This window comes from Cinclus cinclus, chromosome 2, assembly GCF_963662255.1.
Source record: "Cinclus cinclus chromosome 2, bCinCin1.1, whole genome shotgun sequence".
NCBI classification, from domain to species: Eukaryota; Metazoa; Chordata; class Aves; order Passeriformes; family Cinclidae; genus Cinclus; species Cinclus cinclus.
This window is the reverse complement of record NC_085047.1, coordinates 36,114,504-36,130,350: the sequence shown is the minus strand read 5'-3', so window position 1 is coordinate 36,130,350 and position 15,847 is coordinate 36,114,504. Positions and strand designations below refer to the sequence as shown.

General features: G+C 37.9%; 1 protein-coding gene across 8 annotated transcripts in view; it reads right to left on the bottom strand.

Moving 5' to 3' along the window:
* Positions 1-15,847, bottom strand: part of DLG2 (discs large MAGUK scaffold protein 2) — a 966,698-nt gene that overhangs the window by 401,440 nt on the left and 549,411 nt on the right. The gene's annotated exons all lie outside the window — the stretch shown is intronic.

The window sequence follows — 15,847 nt, the reverse complement described above, 5'->3', positions numbered from 1 at the left end:
CTTCTTCAAAATACTTGAAATTAGAAGTAGCAACACTTATTGATGTAAACATAGAACAAATCATTTCTTTTATACACAACACACAACATTACTGTGTGCTATCTGGTGATATGCAGTAATATCCACATGCTCAACTTACATTTATTAATATTTATTAATAATTATCATAATTTAAAACCATATCTCAATTACATGCTTTTCAGGAAGTAAGAATTATAGGTAATATAGCTTTTTTTTTCTTGATCATTAAAGTAATGATAAAAGTGAATATATTTTAATTCCAGGTATATAGAACTATGCATTCTCTCCCCAGAAAAATCACCAGTTTTTATAAAAGACAGTTTTTACTACTCATCTTTTCATCAAAAAGAAGCAGAAGAGCTATGGTCAGAGATCTGAGTTCATTCAGCTCAACAGAGTTCAGTTCAATTCATTCCCCCCTGCCCCCCCCCCCCCCCCCCCCCCCCCCCAAAGAAGCCTGATCTTCAGAATTTAAATATAAAAACATGCCTTATTTTAGAGATATGTTACAGTTTTCCTTACCGGGACTAAAGAATCAAATGAACCCTGTTCCCGACTCTCAATAGCTGAGATTGTTTTCAACCAGAGGAGATAGCTTGAAATATCAGATATTTCAGAATGCTCCATACTGAAAGCTGCAAGATTAGCAGGACTGAGGTGAGACAGACTTGCAAAAGGAGGGCTTTGCCTGTGTTACATAAAGTTCTAATTAGATCCTTGATACAAATTGCTATCCTAAGAATAAAAAGTTAATCAAAAAGCCTCATTGGAAGAATAGAAGGGCAAGATTAGAGCCAAGACAGCTGCTTCACTTTGGGACAATCACACAACTGCCTAACTAGCTTCTGTGCCACTATTCAGAAGTGACAATATATGTGTGAAAATCCATGTGTTTCCTCGGTGTTACTTTGGACTAAGCTGTTCACAACTGGTTTACCTCAGGGGAGCTCAGGAGACCTCTCTATACTGAGATTCTAATGCAGCAAGAACCTAAATATCAGACCCCCTTAATGTCACAGCCAAAATATTTTTCATGAAAATGAGAAAGTTTTGAAAGGAACTGAATACAGAAGTGGCTTGAGAACAAGTTTTGCAAGGAATTTTGGTGACAAACTGTAAGAGCCTACCTATAATGATTTGTTTAATCTGACTAAATCTTAGAAAACTACCCAAACAACCACAGGATAGCTGATTGATGATTTCTTATCTCTCCAAAAAGCTATAGTTCCAGTCTCCATTTCCAAAGTACAGCTGAGAACTCTCTTTACCTGTTCAGGTTTGTACTCCCTGCACTTATGGGTGGTACTGCAGAAATGAAAGGAGTAGTGACAGGACTCAAGGGAATGGCCTGAAGTTGTGTCAGTGGAGTTTTAGATTAGAGATTAGGACAACCTTCTTCACCCAGAGGGTGGTTGGGCACTGAACAGGCTCCCCAGGGAAGTGGTCACAGCACCAAGTCTGACAGAGTTCAAGAAGTGTTTGAACAATGTTTTAAGGCACATGGTGTGACCCTTGGGGATGTCTTGTGCAAGGTGTTGCCAGGTGTTGGACGCTACGATCCTTGTGGCTCCCTTCCAACTCAGGCTATTCTGTGATCCTTCAGAGACCAGACATGACTGATTTACCAACTGGTAAAATCCAGAGCACAAAAATCTTGAAGACTTCAATAAGGTCAAGATTTCAGTTACAGTGTCTTTTAAGGAGGATGGTATACAACATTTGTAGGCTCTCTGCTCAGAAGTCAAAGACTGACATTACAGGTATTTTCTGGAACAAGATGTCACCCTTTGCCAAAGAAGCTCTAAAGCAAATCTGAATGTCAGAGTTGCTAAAAAGCCATGATAAAATGGAAATATCAGATATGAAGGATGAAATACTGGAAATACCAACTCTTATATCCTCCAATTCCTTACCTTCTCATAAAAATGTGTGTCCAAAAGGAAGAAGGACATAATTATTTATTGAGAGGCAAGAGGTGAGAGGAGAGAGATTGAAAGCTACTAGGACAAGGGACAGGGAAGTAAGTGGACTTAAGCCATAAGTCATTTCTTGCACAATAAACTTTTTTGGTTTGTCACCTAGTAATTTCATTTTGGGGCTCCAAATATTCACAAGAAAATTGAAAATTAATGTCATAGGGACCAAAATACTTAAATCAAGCAACGTTTAGAAAATAATACTGATTTTTAAAAAGCAAAGAGGCAGCATTTAAAAGCCCTCCAGGTTTGCCTAGTTTAGAACAAAATATTTCAAAAGTCTTTTGCAATGCAACATAAATACATGTTTGATGAACAAATTCTTTTAAAAAGTTGATATAAAATTTTCAAATAAAAAATGGTATGCAGCCTAATGCAAAAAGTATACCTTTTTCCCATGAAAATTAATTTCTGAAAAGACCTGAAGAAGACTGCAACAAAACCTATGTAGCTTTTCAGAGTGGAGATGAGAAAAGGAAGACAGAGTGCTGCTTCTCCCCTCTACTTCTTCACTTAACATAGCACTGTTATGAGAAAATTCTACATTAATTTAAATGTTATAAAAATACTTCAGTATTAACTAAAATGCAACATCCCTGTAAAGCATATTTCAGAAGAGATCTCATTTGACAAAATGAACACTTTCATTTCGTAGAGTGGCAACTCTAAAATATCAAAAGTGATAATATTTTATCACTGTAAAATATGTGACCTGTACATACCTAGGAGCAGGTAACTTTTCATTTCCCTTGAAACCAACTTACAGAATTAATTTATAGACTGCATTAGGTTGGAGAGAACCTTAAAGATCACCTAGTTCCAACCACCCTGCCATAGGCAGGGACAACATCCACTGGACCAGGCTGCTCAGAGCCCCATCCAGCCTGGCCTTGAACACTGCCAGGAATGGGGCATCCACAGCTTCCCTGGGCAACCTGTGCCTCGCCACTGCCATAGTGAAGGAATTCTTCCTCATATCTAGTTTAAACCTACTTCCTTTCAGTTTAATCTTATTCCCACTTGTCCTATCACTACACACCCTTGCAAAAAGTCTCTCTCCAGACCACTTGTAGCCCCTTTAGATAATGAATGGTTCTGTGAGGTCTCCCTAGATCCACATGATCAGCATTATTTACTTCTCAGAAAAGTGGAAAACTTCAATGTGAGAGCAAAAATAACTCACCAAGTCTTTATCAATTTGAAAGCTAATGTTTAAACCACTATCTTCTAGGACAAGAGAGGCTTATTGTGAAAATGGTTGCAGCTAATTTGTTTGCTGCATTACCTAGTGAGCTCATAAAATAAAGTTTAATTTACAGGGTACCTTGCCCTGTAAATATAAGCGACCCAAATGGACTGTGACAGATGCAGCTGAGTCCTCCAGCCAAGCCTCTGTGAAAGCATCTTTAATAAAGGATAGAAAATACTGAGGAGAAGAGAACAATAACTGGACCAGAGCAGTAGATGGTACTGCATGGCAAAGAAGGCATACCCACAGAGACCACAGCCAATGTATAGCCCCATGCTGAAGCACGTGCTCCCTCAGAGGGGCTTTTTTTTGCTTGTGACAGGAACTGGTGAGATTTTTCTAACTTTGTTTCAGTTCATGTACTTTCTCTCTCCTGCTTTTCCGATTTTCCCCCTGTTGCAGGGGCAGTAAGAGAGTGGTTCTGTGGGGGCTGCCAGCTGAGGCCAACTTACCAAAACATGATCTACCAGTCCTCCAATTAAAGCGCCTTTTAGAACATTTCCCGTGATATTTAAAAAAATGACCTTATGGAATACCTAAAGCTTTTCCACTGTCTCTGAAAAACCACTACAGACATGTAATACTTCAGGTCAGGACAGTGATGACAAAACTTTTATTAAAGAACTCATAATGGATAAAGATCAAGGTATTAAAAAAGCTGATACAACTACATCCCACAAAAGTCCATACAGTTTGTACACAAAGACATAACTCTCCCAGCTTCTTCCTTATCTTTTATAGGGAAAAAAGTATTCCATATTTGTTTATGCCTTATATGTGTAATGGCATTTTTAACAAGTATTTATTTCTATGAAAACAAGTACTGCTGTCAATCAAGTAAATGGTAAATAACTTAACCAGTAAAGTTACTTTTTATAAGTTAATATAACAGATCAGCTGGGAATAGCCCACAATGTCTCCATGAGAGAATTTTAGAAATCATTTAACTGTCTTTACCTTTTTAAACCTTTCCAACTGGATTACTGCCTTCTTACAGACATTAAAATATTCAATTTTAAAAAACTTCAGATAATAGCTTATATAAATCCTCATTAGAGTTTTTCCAGTCAGTTGTTTACAAACCTCTAACACATTAAGAGCAAATTTCAGAGATAACTGAATGTTTTACAAGGGAAATACTTTGCATTAGAAGAACAAAATAGTTGTTCAATTTTTCATACAGGTTTATTTATTTATGGCTGCAGAAATATGTGGGCTGTTTAAGTCTGGAGGGCTTTGCTAGTTATTCTTATTGAATTTTCAAGGGAAGTAAGGATAGAGTAGTGATTGCTGAGTTCCAGCGCAAAAGTCCTGCATCACGACGTCTGAACCTCTGCACCTAATAATCAGAGGCAGTATTACTACTTGATATTACTTTCAGATCAACGGATACTCTGCTTCAGTAGCTTTTCCCAGTAGTGCTACAGTAAAGACTAGTCACTGCAGCAATCAGTTTTTTTCTTTTGTGTCCTTTAGACTTCTTTGGTGGATTGAATCTGAGTGCAAGATCTCTAAAAAAATGTTATCTTCTTCCCCCTTAGTCTGCTACTTTTTTTGAAACCCCACTGTCGTTTTAAGATAAATTTAAAATTACAAAGAAATAAACAAGTAGCATCTTCTGTGTGTTTGATATATTCAGTCTTGAAAACTTCTGGGTTTTTCTTTTTTTTAATCCCGTCGATTTATATATCAGGTGGATTTTAAAAGGACTCTTCTTTATTTTATATAGAAATGGAAAAAAAACCAATAGCATGAATTTTTAAAAAGGAACAATTGCAGGTTAGACTGCTACTTTGCAGTTCAGAAACTTCTGGGTTAACTTCAGCATTCAAAGTATTGCCAGTAAAACTGAGTCCCACCAAGACAGACTGTATCAGTTACATGGGAACAGTGCTGGGCACTCTGCTGAGCTGTGGTCCACATCAGTTCTTATTGAACTTCTGTATTTGAAGAAAAATATTTTAAAAGACGTTCCAGCTACATTTAATGACTTTTTGTGCCATTTCTTTACTCTTACATTTTCAGCATTTTCTCCTCTTACTCCAGGTTTACCAATTCAGTAGCACAAGAACTGTTCAAACTGTGTTGACCAGCCCAGTACAACATGCCAGCAATACGGTCAGCTCAAACAGCTGAAATAAGCAATCTATTGATGGAAAAGCTGGAAGTAGTGCTGCTTGAGTAATTGCTTTGTATCTCCAAGTCAGTATGTGCCTCACTTCAAGAGCATAGCCCTGCCTTTAGCTGAAAATTCTCATACATAGAACAGGTTGATGCAAACTGCCCCACATCAACAAAGAACCCACTGCATCTTTCTACAGTAACTTGAAGTTGCTACAGTTACATGAAGTAACCCACTAACATCCAAAAGATTGAAGTCTTAACATACCCATTCTCATGGGCCCCGGAAGTCACTGAGAGTCCTCACCAAGGGGACTGAGCTTAATTCTGCACCTCAAGGGTGGCCACAACCAGCAAGGACCCTTAAAGGTCCAACAAGAACAGATTTCAGATACCCTTCCACATAGATGGGTTAAAACTTAGCACTGTTCAACAAATAATGCAGGTAGGTTCAGTCTAGCTGTTGCCTTAGGACTAAGCTATGACAAAGGGGTTGAAAATTAAGCTCTCCCTCTGTTCTGTGCACGATCCACAAAAACATTTGTTAACTTTCCTGCCTCAGCCTTCCCAGCGTGAAATGAAATGAACATTGACCTAACTCACAATTGTGTCAGAAAACAAAAGAATCACACAGCTGTTCTTTCTGAGGTGCTTTAAGAAATGTCAAGACATCAGGCAGTAATGACATCTGGAGAAAACAAACAGAATCAATTTTGCTTTCATCACCTCTCCTGCCCCTGGTTGGTTGCTGAACACCAACCAATAGTTCAGATTGCAAAAAGAATTTCCTGCATCTCTGTAGTTTTATTATCAATAAAACCGAAACCTAGCTCCTTTACCCCCTCATCCCCTCACTAGCAAATGTTTTTGCTGTGGCAATTCTGTTCCCTTTTGCATTTTGCTGGTTTGTCAGATTTGCTGAACCCTCAAGTGCAAGAGGTAACATGATGAAATAGAAACTGGCAGAAAGTACATTAAAGTTATTATCACCTGAGGACAAATCCTGGCAAGTGAACCACAAGAACAGAGATTTCCATCTGGAAATCAGACAAAGAGCATACAGGTAAACCCAGTATTTCCACTACTGTTCTGGCAAGAATTCAGAAATGAGAAAATACAGATGAGTTACGAAAAAGAAAAATTTAGATGTAATGGGACTTTTCAAAAAGAGGACAGAAAGGAGCAAAGGTGAGAAGGAAAACACATACTTAATTTCAGATACCAAATGCAGTACCAACATGCACTTTGAAAGGGCATTAAATGTAATGAGCAAAAGGCAACCTTTTGGTTGGACGTGACAAGGGCTACCATCAGAGGATAGAAGGACCAAAGAATAATGAAACTGAAGAGCTTTTTAGGTTTTGTCCATTCAGCAAAATAATTCTGCAATTCTGCATTTTCAACCACTGCTAAGAGCTGATTCATTTCTTTCTGTATTCTCCATATGATTAACATGACACTTTATTTCTTGGTACACAAATTAGTTTAGCTGATAGACAGCAACGGGTACTTCAAACCAAAATAACTAGGAGTGATAACCTCAATTTTCAGCACAGATTATTTAAAAAAGTACTGTGTGAATTCCAATTTTGTGCTGACTACATAGACTTAAATGCATCTCAGCTAAAAGAGAAAATCCACTGAGAATACTGCCATGACAATTCAAAGGAAAAAAAAAAAGAAGACAATATTTTTGCAGATTTATGCCTGCAGAAGTGATCAGATTGCTTCTACTTTTATACTTGAAGAGGCTGAGCAAGCTAGTATCTGCCCCAGAGGCAACTGCAGTATATCATGACTCTGCTTAATATGTGTAGTAGATCTACATGTGGTACATCACAGAAAAAAGTATGGTGCAGTCAAATCAACCCACAACAAACTGGTACTGCCCTTCTTCATATTTCTATGTGGTTTCACTTCTTAAAAATCAATACAGATTTAAATAATAATTATTAAAACTATAATAATACTTATAGTAACCTATACTTTTTTCAAAGCTGCTGTAAATTCTGTAGACCAGGTTTTTCTGAGATGCCCAGTGGCACCATAGGAACCTCATGAGGTTCAACAAGGCCAAGTTTCAAGGTCACATGCCTGGGACAGGTCAACCAATGACATCAACACAGTCCAGGGGATGAAGTGTATTAAAAGCAGCTCTGCAGACCAGGATTTGGGGGAACTGGTGGGTGAAAGGTTAAACGTGACTGGCAATGTGTGCTTGCAGACCAGAAAGACAACTGTATCCTGCATCCAAAGGAGCTGTGAGGGAGTGTCCAAAGGAGGGCCAAGAGGATGGTGAAGTGTCCTGAGGGGAAACTGATGCCTTAAATTTAGCTTATATATTTTTCAGATTCTGTAGTGCCTTAGTGTGTAACTCTGAACTTCACATTCTCCTCACAAGTTTAGTTAGATAAATCCTTTTCCAGCCCAAGAACCAAGGACACCGTTGCAGCTTCAGGCCCAAAAAGTGTAAATAACAGCAAATTGAGGAGAGCAATCTGGGAGGATGGGACTTCATAATCTGAAGCTGTAATTGGACAATTAACCCCAATATGTAAATGGGACCAAAACTTACAAAATATGAGAACTCATGACCCATCTTCCATCTTAGGTAGAGCCATGACCAGGCTCTTGTACTGCCCAAGGTGCATCCTTTGAAGGCCTTTTAATAAATCCCTACTTTATTCCTTTAACACTGTCTAGCCTCTGTTCCAGGTCAGCCTCTTTAGGCATCAAAGCCACAGGAGGAGCAGCTGAGGGCACTTGGTCTGTTCAGCCTGGAGCAGAGGAGAGACTGAGGGGAGACCTCATTGTGTTCTACAGCATCCCTAAGAGGGGAAGAGGAGGGGCAGGCACTGATCTCTCCTCTCTGGTGACCAGTGACAGGAGCCAAGGGAACTGCATGATGCTGTGTCAGGGGAGGTTTAGGTCAGAGATTAGGGAAAGGTTCTTCACCCAGAGGGTGTTTGGGCACTGGAACAGGCTCCCCAGGGAAGTGGTCACAGCACCAGCCTGGCAGAGTTCAAGGAGCATTTGGACAATGCTCTTGGGCATGTGGGTGTGATTCTTCAACCTGTCCAGTGCAGCACCTGCCTCTAAATTTTTGCCTGAGCTGGAGGTATAAATACCATTCAAAACACAGCAGCAAATGTGGCAGCATCAACCCCAGACTGAATATGAGACCAGGGTTTTGCTATTTCTACTAACTTCTTACTGAATATCTAGATAAAAGTTTGGGGTTCTTTTTCTTACAGAATTTGGCTGTTTGATCCTGTGTGCCCAACTGCAATCTCACGGAGCATGACAAGTGACTCCTGTATTCATGACTGCAAGACAGATTTTGATAGAACCCAGATGTATCAGCTGAGCAGATAGTAAGAAAGGGAAAGGGAGCAAGTTGTCTCCAAAACTCTCCATTTCTTAAGTGAAACATTATTATTTCTGAACTCTTGGAGGCAGAAATGAGCTTGATACAAGTTTCTGTGCTTAGCATGGGGAGGTCCCTGAGCACTGTTGCATTGTCAAAACCAAACTGCATGCACCAGATTGCACATTAGTGTGACTACCTTTGGAAGGGGCAGCTGTGCTGGGACATGACCTTTATCACATGCATTTGGTCTCAGACTTGTGCTGGCACTAGAAGCTGTGCTAGTAGACATCAACTGGGCCATGAAATAGGTCTCTCAAACACTTCCCCCCCCCCCCCCCCCCCTCCCAAAGTAAGCTCTGCAGAATAAAGAAAAGTAAAAACAGAGCTTAGACATTACAATTTCAATGAATGTGATCAGCTCTCAGGTCTCAGTGATCAGTTCTCAGTGATGGTCACAACATAGAACTTGGACAAACTAGCTCGCGGATTCCTATTCCCGTGATCATGAATGCAAGCAGTTGCAGCTCAGTATGGAACAAGTGTTTATCGGAAACTAAAAGAAAAACAAATGTAAACAAGTAGTCTGAAAAGAGAATAAGGAGTGTTAAAAGCCTCAGTTTAACTGATTTCATACCTGGGTGCAGTGTAGCTGCTCTGCAGGAATCTTGAGACACTACTCCGTTCTGCTCTCATTTGAAATGCATAATGAAAATCATTTGTCTGATGCTCTGTTTAACCAATTATATGAACAATTTCAGCTGCTGAAGTAACCTGCTTCTCCTTGTACAAATAGTTATTCAGAAAGGCAGAAAGGCAAAACCCTGTATTAAAAGTACAATATATACAAACAAAAACCAGCTGTTATTTTGCTAAATTGGATTTTGTACTGCATTCATATCTGTCTCCTGTGACTTAAAAGAAAGCTCATACCAGAATTGGAATTTACAAAAAGGATTATTTTGTTTGTTTTTCTGATATTTGGTTTAGATATTACAGGACCTCTGTTTTCAATACATGAATAATTGCTTTTTGATCCCTGTATTTCTAACTCTTAGAATGAACGGAGATTTTGAAATTAGATGACTATTGAGACAATTCTTCTGATTAACTGTACTCATTTATAAAAAATACTTATACAAAAGATAAATGAGTGTATGTTATTTAATTTATAAACTCTATTGTAATAATCTAAGGCTTATTTCAAAGCAAACATGGTTCTTAAAAGCAAAGTAATTGAGTCCATATTCCTTTCTTGACATTTTTTTGGCTTTATTTTTATTATACTTCATCCAAAAGTCACTTGCAGACATGGGGAAGCAGAGAACTAAATTGGCAAACTCTGTAAATCATGTCACTACTAAAACTAGAAAATCCCGTTAGTTTTTGGAGGGTTTTCTTTGGGCTTTTTTCTGTGGAGAAGTCTGATATTTTCATACTCCAGAATAGTAGAGAGACATTTCCAAAATGGACATAAATTTTCAGGTTGTGTCTTCAAGTCACGCCAAAATAGCTGAGACCAATTCTATCTCAATCTGAGCCATTGTTCAGTGTCCAGCTATAAATTGTCATGCATCACCCTTCATTTCTTTTGTTTGTATTAGACCAAAGTTGAGTTGCTGTAAAGCATTTGCATCTTTGAATGCCCAATTTCAATGTAGTAGAACATTAGACACAAAGCCCAACTGGGATTATCAAGCCTTATTCCTAACTATTTTATGCAAAACATAAGGCAACCATGTCAGGTATTTTTTCCTCTTAGTCCAGAGAGCATCTAGTTTATCAGTCCTGTTGACATGCCACAAAAGAGTTCCAGCAACCTATAACCTCATGAATCAATCTAAGAGGCAGGAAGATTAAAATCCTATTATGTGGCCTGTACCATCAGAGTACTATAGGAAAGATTAAAGACTTTCTTGTGTTCTAAGTTCCGGTGGTAGCAAGGATCTGCTTAGGAGAAAATGCCTGGATAATCCTAGGAGCACATTACATGGAATGGCAAAATATAGGAAAAGTACAGGAAAAATAAAAGGTTTTGAATCCCAGTTTGGCCCTTGAGAAATGCCCCTCCGTTCTCAAATATGTTGAACAGTTTATCCATGGATGAATAGACATAGCAAGTATTAGACAAAATTACAAATAGCAGGAGAACTACCAGAACACTTGTACAGTTTTTTTGCTAATTACCAATGCTACAGACAATCCCTGTCCAAACCCTACAATTCCCTTTCTGTGTCCCCTTTCATCCCCCTCCAAAAATCCCAATAGCAAAATTACATGTCAAGAGGAAAAAATATTCTTGGATTTTTGGGGCATCTAGGAGGAGAAACTTTGAAATATGTGTTTAAATAAATGCAGTTCTAAACGCAGTGCAACAAATGCAAATTAGGCATTTGGATATTTATGATTGAACAATCAGCAGGAGCCAAATATTGTGTAATTAAACTATAAATCATTACTATAAATTTTAAGTGCAGTACATAGTGTACCACTTCTGTATTTAAGAGAAAATATATGGAACATCTTGCACACAAATACTATCATGATCTGTATAACCGTGCCTATTTCTTAATTTCTTATTATGTATTATCAAAACCATTAACACTGATAAAGACCTGATACATTAATAGAAGGAGTTAGAATATTATATAACAAATGAAACAATATCCACTTTTCTTTTATGACCAGTGGCCTTCGTAAAGCAATACTACATTACCAATCAAGGCAGGGAAAACCTAGAATGACTGACATCCCCAAGTTCCTGAATCTGAAGGCCACAAAACCTCATAACTAACACTGGTGTTTTCTTTTTCCTTTACTACCAAAAAAAAAAAAAAAAAAGGAACTTTCATATTTAAAGGGAAAGGCCTCAGCACATTTAGTTTCTGGAGTTTCTGGCCTTTTCATTGCATACCACTCAAATTGAAGTCACATGAACAACCATTAAGCTAAGGAAACACATTGCCAAACAATTACAGAATCATGGAATCACTGAGGTTGGAACAGACCTATAAGATCACTGAGTCTAACCATTAAACTAGTACTGCCAGGCCCACCACTAGTCCATGTCCCCATGCAACACATCTATGAGTCCTTTAAATACCTCCAGGGACAGTGACTCTACCACTCCCATGGGAAGGCTCTTACACCTCATCTCATGTTACTTCTGACCAGGAGCGTTCCCTACATCACTAAGGAAGTTGCTGGCCTCAACAGGCTAAGCTTTGATCTCCTTTTAATGCCAAGCATAACTGCTACGAGTTCAGTAGTGACAATGCTTTCCTGGTTTTGGTAGAAGAAATAGGTTAAACATGAATGAAAAAAAAAAAAAAAGAAAAAATTCAAAGTTTTTTAAAGCAGCTGTCCTGGGAGAGAATCAGATCTGAATGCCACCCAGAATGGTGCAGATTTCTCAAAGTCCTCTGTCAGTGAGAGGGACTGGATACAGGAATTGTTAGAACAATATCACTCATCTTCAAAAGAATATCATAACAGCTTTTGTATTTCTGCATTTGTACATCTCTTACATAGCAGCTGCACAGACTGCTGACAATGTTTCAATGACCTCACTTCTATGAATGCAGCATGAGGATCAAGCCAAGGCAAGATGCTGAATTAAGAGGTGTCATCTAAATTCACTGATAAGAGCATACCACCCTGAGAATGGAATATGAGATTTTTTTTTTCCTCATTAAAAATTGTCCAGGTACTCCTATCAAAACTTAAGCTCGACTCATACCATCTAGCTCTTAATAGCCTTAAAGATAAAAAAAATAAAAGTTTAAAAGCCAATTATTGTTGTTTATTTGTTGTTTAACTGCTATTTTACTGGCACTTGAACACACTAGATTAGAGTGAAAAGCTCTCCCTTAGCTAATTGAAATAGCTTGATGCAACTTTATAGCTGGGAGGGACTTGCCAGAAGAATGGCCAGTTGCATGTGAGAAACTGTGAACTGAAAGGAGTGATCTAAGCTTTCAAAAACACAACCCATGATTAATCATTTCTTTATATTGCTGAAGAGCCATTATCTCTTGGAATAGACCTTCTGCACTAGTACTGAAGCAGAATGCCTTCAAGCAAGCTCTCACTGTATGCCACCATGCAAAGAGTTCTTAAGTGAAATACTGGAATTTCAGCACTAGCCCCAAAGGCCTTCAAACAGCAAAGACCGTTCTCAGCAGATCCTTCAGAATTTGGCTGCTCGCTGCCCTTTTAAAGCAATGCCATGTCTATAGCCTAGGGTTTGGCTCACAAGCCTCTACCAGGTAACAAAACACAATGGTGAAGCTATTTCTTCTAAATGACACTGACTACAAAAAAACCTTTCCTGCCATTGATTTAAAAAATGCCTCAGCGTACAAAAAAGAGTCATCAAAGCTGATATCAACAGTAAACTATTCAAAATTAGGTGAACATTTACCCTTTTAATGGAAGTTTTCAAAAGAGAGCATGTGTATGCACTTTTGCAGATGACACATCCAGGATACTATCTGCTATAAGATTATTTTCTTTGAAAACATTTCAAAATAGAAGGGACAAAATTTTATAGCAAATAGTTAACTAAATTTCAGTGGACTCCAATATTGTCTTCTCAGCTGGGAAACAGACAAAGATGAAAATCTACTTCTACACCTTCCCTCCCCCTCAGAAGGGCAATCTTGAGCTCAAAGAATCCGAAAACCCATATTGGGAAAGGGTTTAGAGGAGGACCTCTTTCATACACAAAGTAAAATTTATACTTTGGACTTCCGAAAACAGGAACAGCAATGCAAACGCAATTTCCTCTTGAATCTACAATCAGGGCAATACAGAATCCTACCCCTCTGTCCCTTCTGCACAAAGAATGTGTTCATTGCACACCTTTAGCTAAGCATATATTTCCCATCCAATTAATTGCTACGTTGCATGTGACAGCAATCTAGAGGTGCCTACAAGGAAAGTCCATCCAATGTTACAAGCCAAATCCCATGTTACAATGAGCACTAGGTCACCTCCTTGCCTCTGCAAAGCCCCCTTCCACCCTCAAATTTTGCTCAGTCTTTCACAGCATAACAGTGACCTGAAGTATGAAATCATTGAGTGAATCACACAAATTATATAATTCCATTATACTAATGGTGATAGAGATACCCAGTGAATTGAGAGACATAAAAATTATTTCCAAGCAACAGGGACATTTAAAACTTGCCCATTAACTTACTTTTTTCTTACTTTCTCCCATCCCTTTTTAAGTAAAGAAACAGAACTGTAAATACATTTGTCAAAAAGTAATGGAAGTTAAAAGCCAAATTACGTCTTGGAATCAAGTTTCCATCTAAACATGATTTCAACTCACTTTCCAAATTTGAGGGTTTTTTGTTTGGGGTTTTTTGGTGGTTTTTTTGTGCTTTGGGTTTTTAAAATTCCAACTTTATTTCTATTCAGATATACAGAGAGCACTCTTGTACCTACAACTCAACATGACATTAGGAGCAAACACAAACATGCAAATCAGCAAAGCAGAATTTCTAGGACAGTTGAAGCATCAAGAATACCAGAATGCCACTCTTTGCTCTGGCATACTAAAGAAGAAGAAAGTGGTAATGAAAATTGAGCCATGTACTTCTCAATAAAAATCAATGTTTTGGTCAGGATCAGGATGCCAAAGGGCAAATTAATAACAGCTGTCAAGTACACACTCTAGGAACGAAGGACCTGTGCATTTAGTTTGGTACTATAGTAGTAATCAAGAAGCAGTTTCACAAGGTGTTATGTCTTTCCTATATCTGAAGAAAGTAGTGTCTCCCAAAAGAAGTCAAGCAGAAGAAAAATCTGCTCAGAAGTCCATGTAATAAAACACTCCACCTTGAAAGCTACCAATGTCTTACTTATTCTCACATTTACACATTAGATTGACATTTAAAATAAACTCTCCCCCTTTTCCCCCCCCCTCTGATCCTTAGGCTAGCAAATATAGTTGTTCCACTACATCTCTTTATTTTACCAAGAAAGAAAGATTTCCTTGTCAACATAGCCCTCAAAAAACATCACTGACTTCAACTTGTGTCCCCAAACTAAGGAGAAGTAGTAAGGGCAGCCCTATAATGTTTTCTCATATTATTTCTAGGCAATATCATTGACGATTTTCTAGGTGTATGTACATACAAAAATACATGTACACACACACACAAAATGTACATACATTCCTCCCTTCCTGCCCATACCTTACACAATGCTTGCTTTGCACAGAGAAAAGGAGATTATTACTTGAAACACACTACCTCTCAACTCTGTGACACTGAAACCACCAAATGCTTGCCCAAGTACATCAGTCCATCCCCAGACAGAGTGATAAATTCATTATAGACAGAACCCAAGAAAGGCACCTTCCTAAACAGAATAAGGTAGTTGGCATTCAGAACATGCTGTAAAGAAAGTTTTCAGAGCAAAGTTCTGTATTAAATATAAAAAGTACATACACCTGAATAATTCCACATTATCTAAATTCATGAGGATGTGATCACAAAGGTATTAAAACTGAGATAACTTTTCAATACATTTATAATACAGATATAGAGGTAGTCTTGTAAGGGCCTTTTTGGTTTCTTTCTAATAATGCTCCTACATTTTCTCTTCATAAATTTTGAACCTTTGAAAACTAAGGAGCTCTTTCACTGAAGGTATTTTTTTCCTTCAAGCTTCTTCCAATTCAAAAAGAGCCTAAGAAAATGTTTAGAGCTTTTTATAATTCAAATTTGAAGAAAGTCTAACTTGATGCTTTATATATTATTTTAACATTGTCTTTATTCCAACATATATAGCTGCATATGCCTTGTATATGAAAGAAAATGCATAAAATATATTGTAGTCACATGCAGCACTTCAGTCACTCAAAAATATAACAGAAAGCTTCATTTTTCCACTTGATACTAGATTTGAGAGGGGAAAAAAAACCAGCTTTTTTTATACAACAATCACTTTTGGTCAACAGAACATCACTTTTTCAGACCATAAGACAAGATAAAATACAGCTTCACTATCTGACAATCCTTTGCCTTATTGCTTTTCTGTACAGTGAAAATATATTAAAACCATTTCCACAAAGGAATCAATGGAATCTCTAGAGAGGTT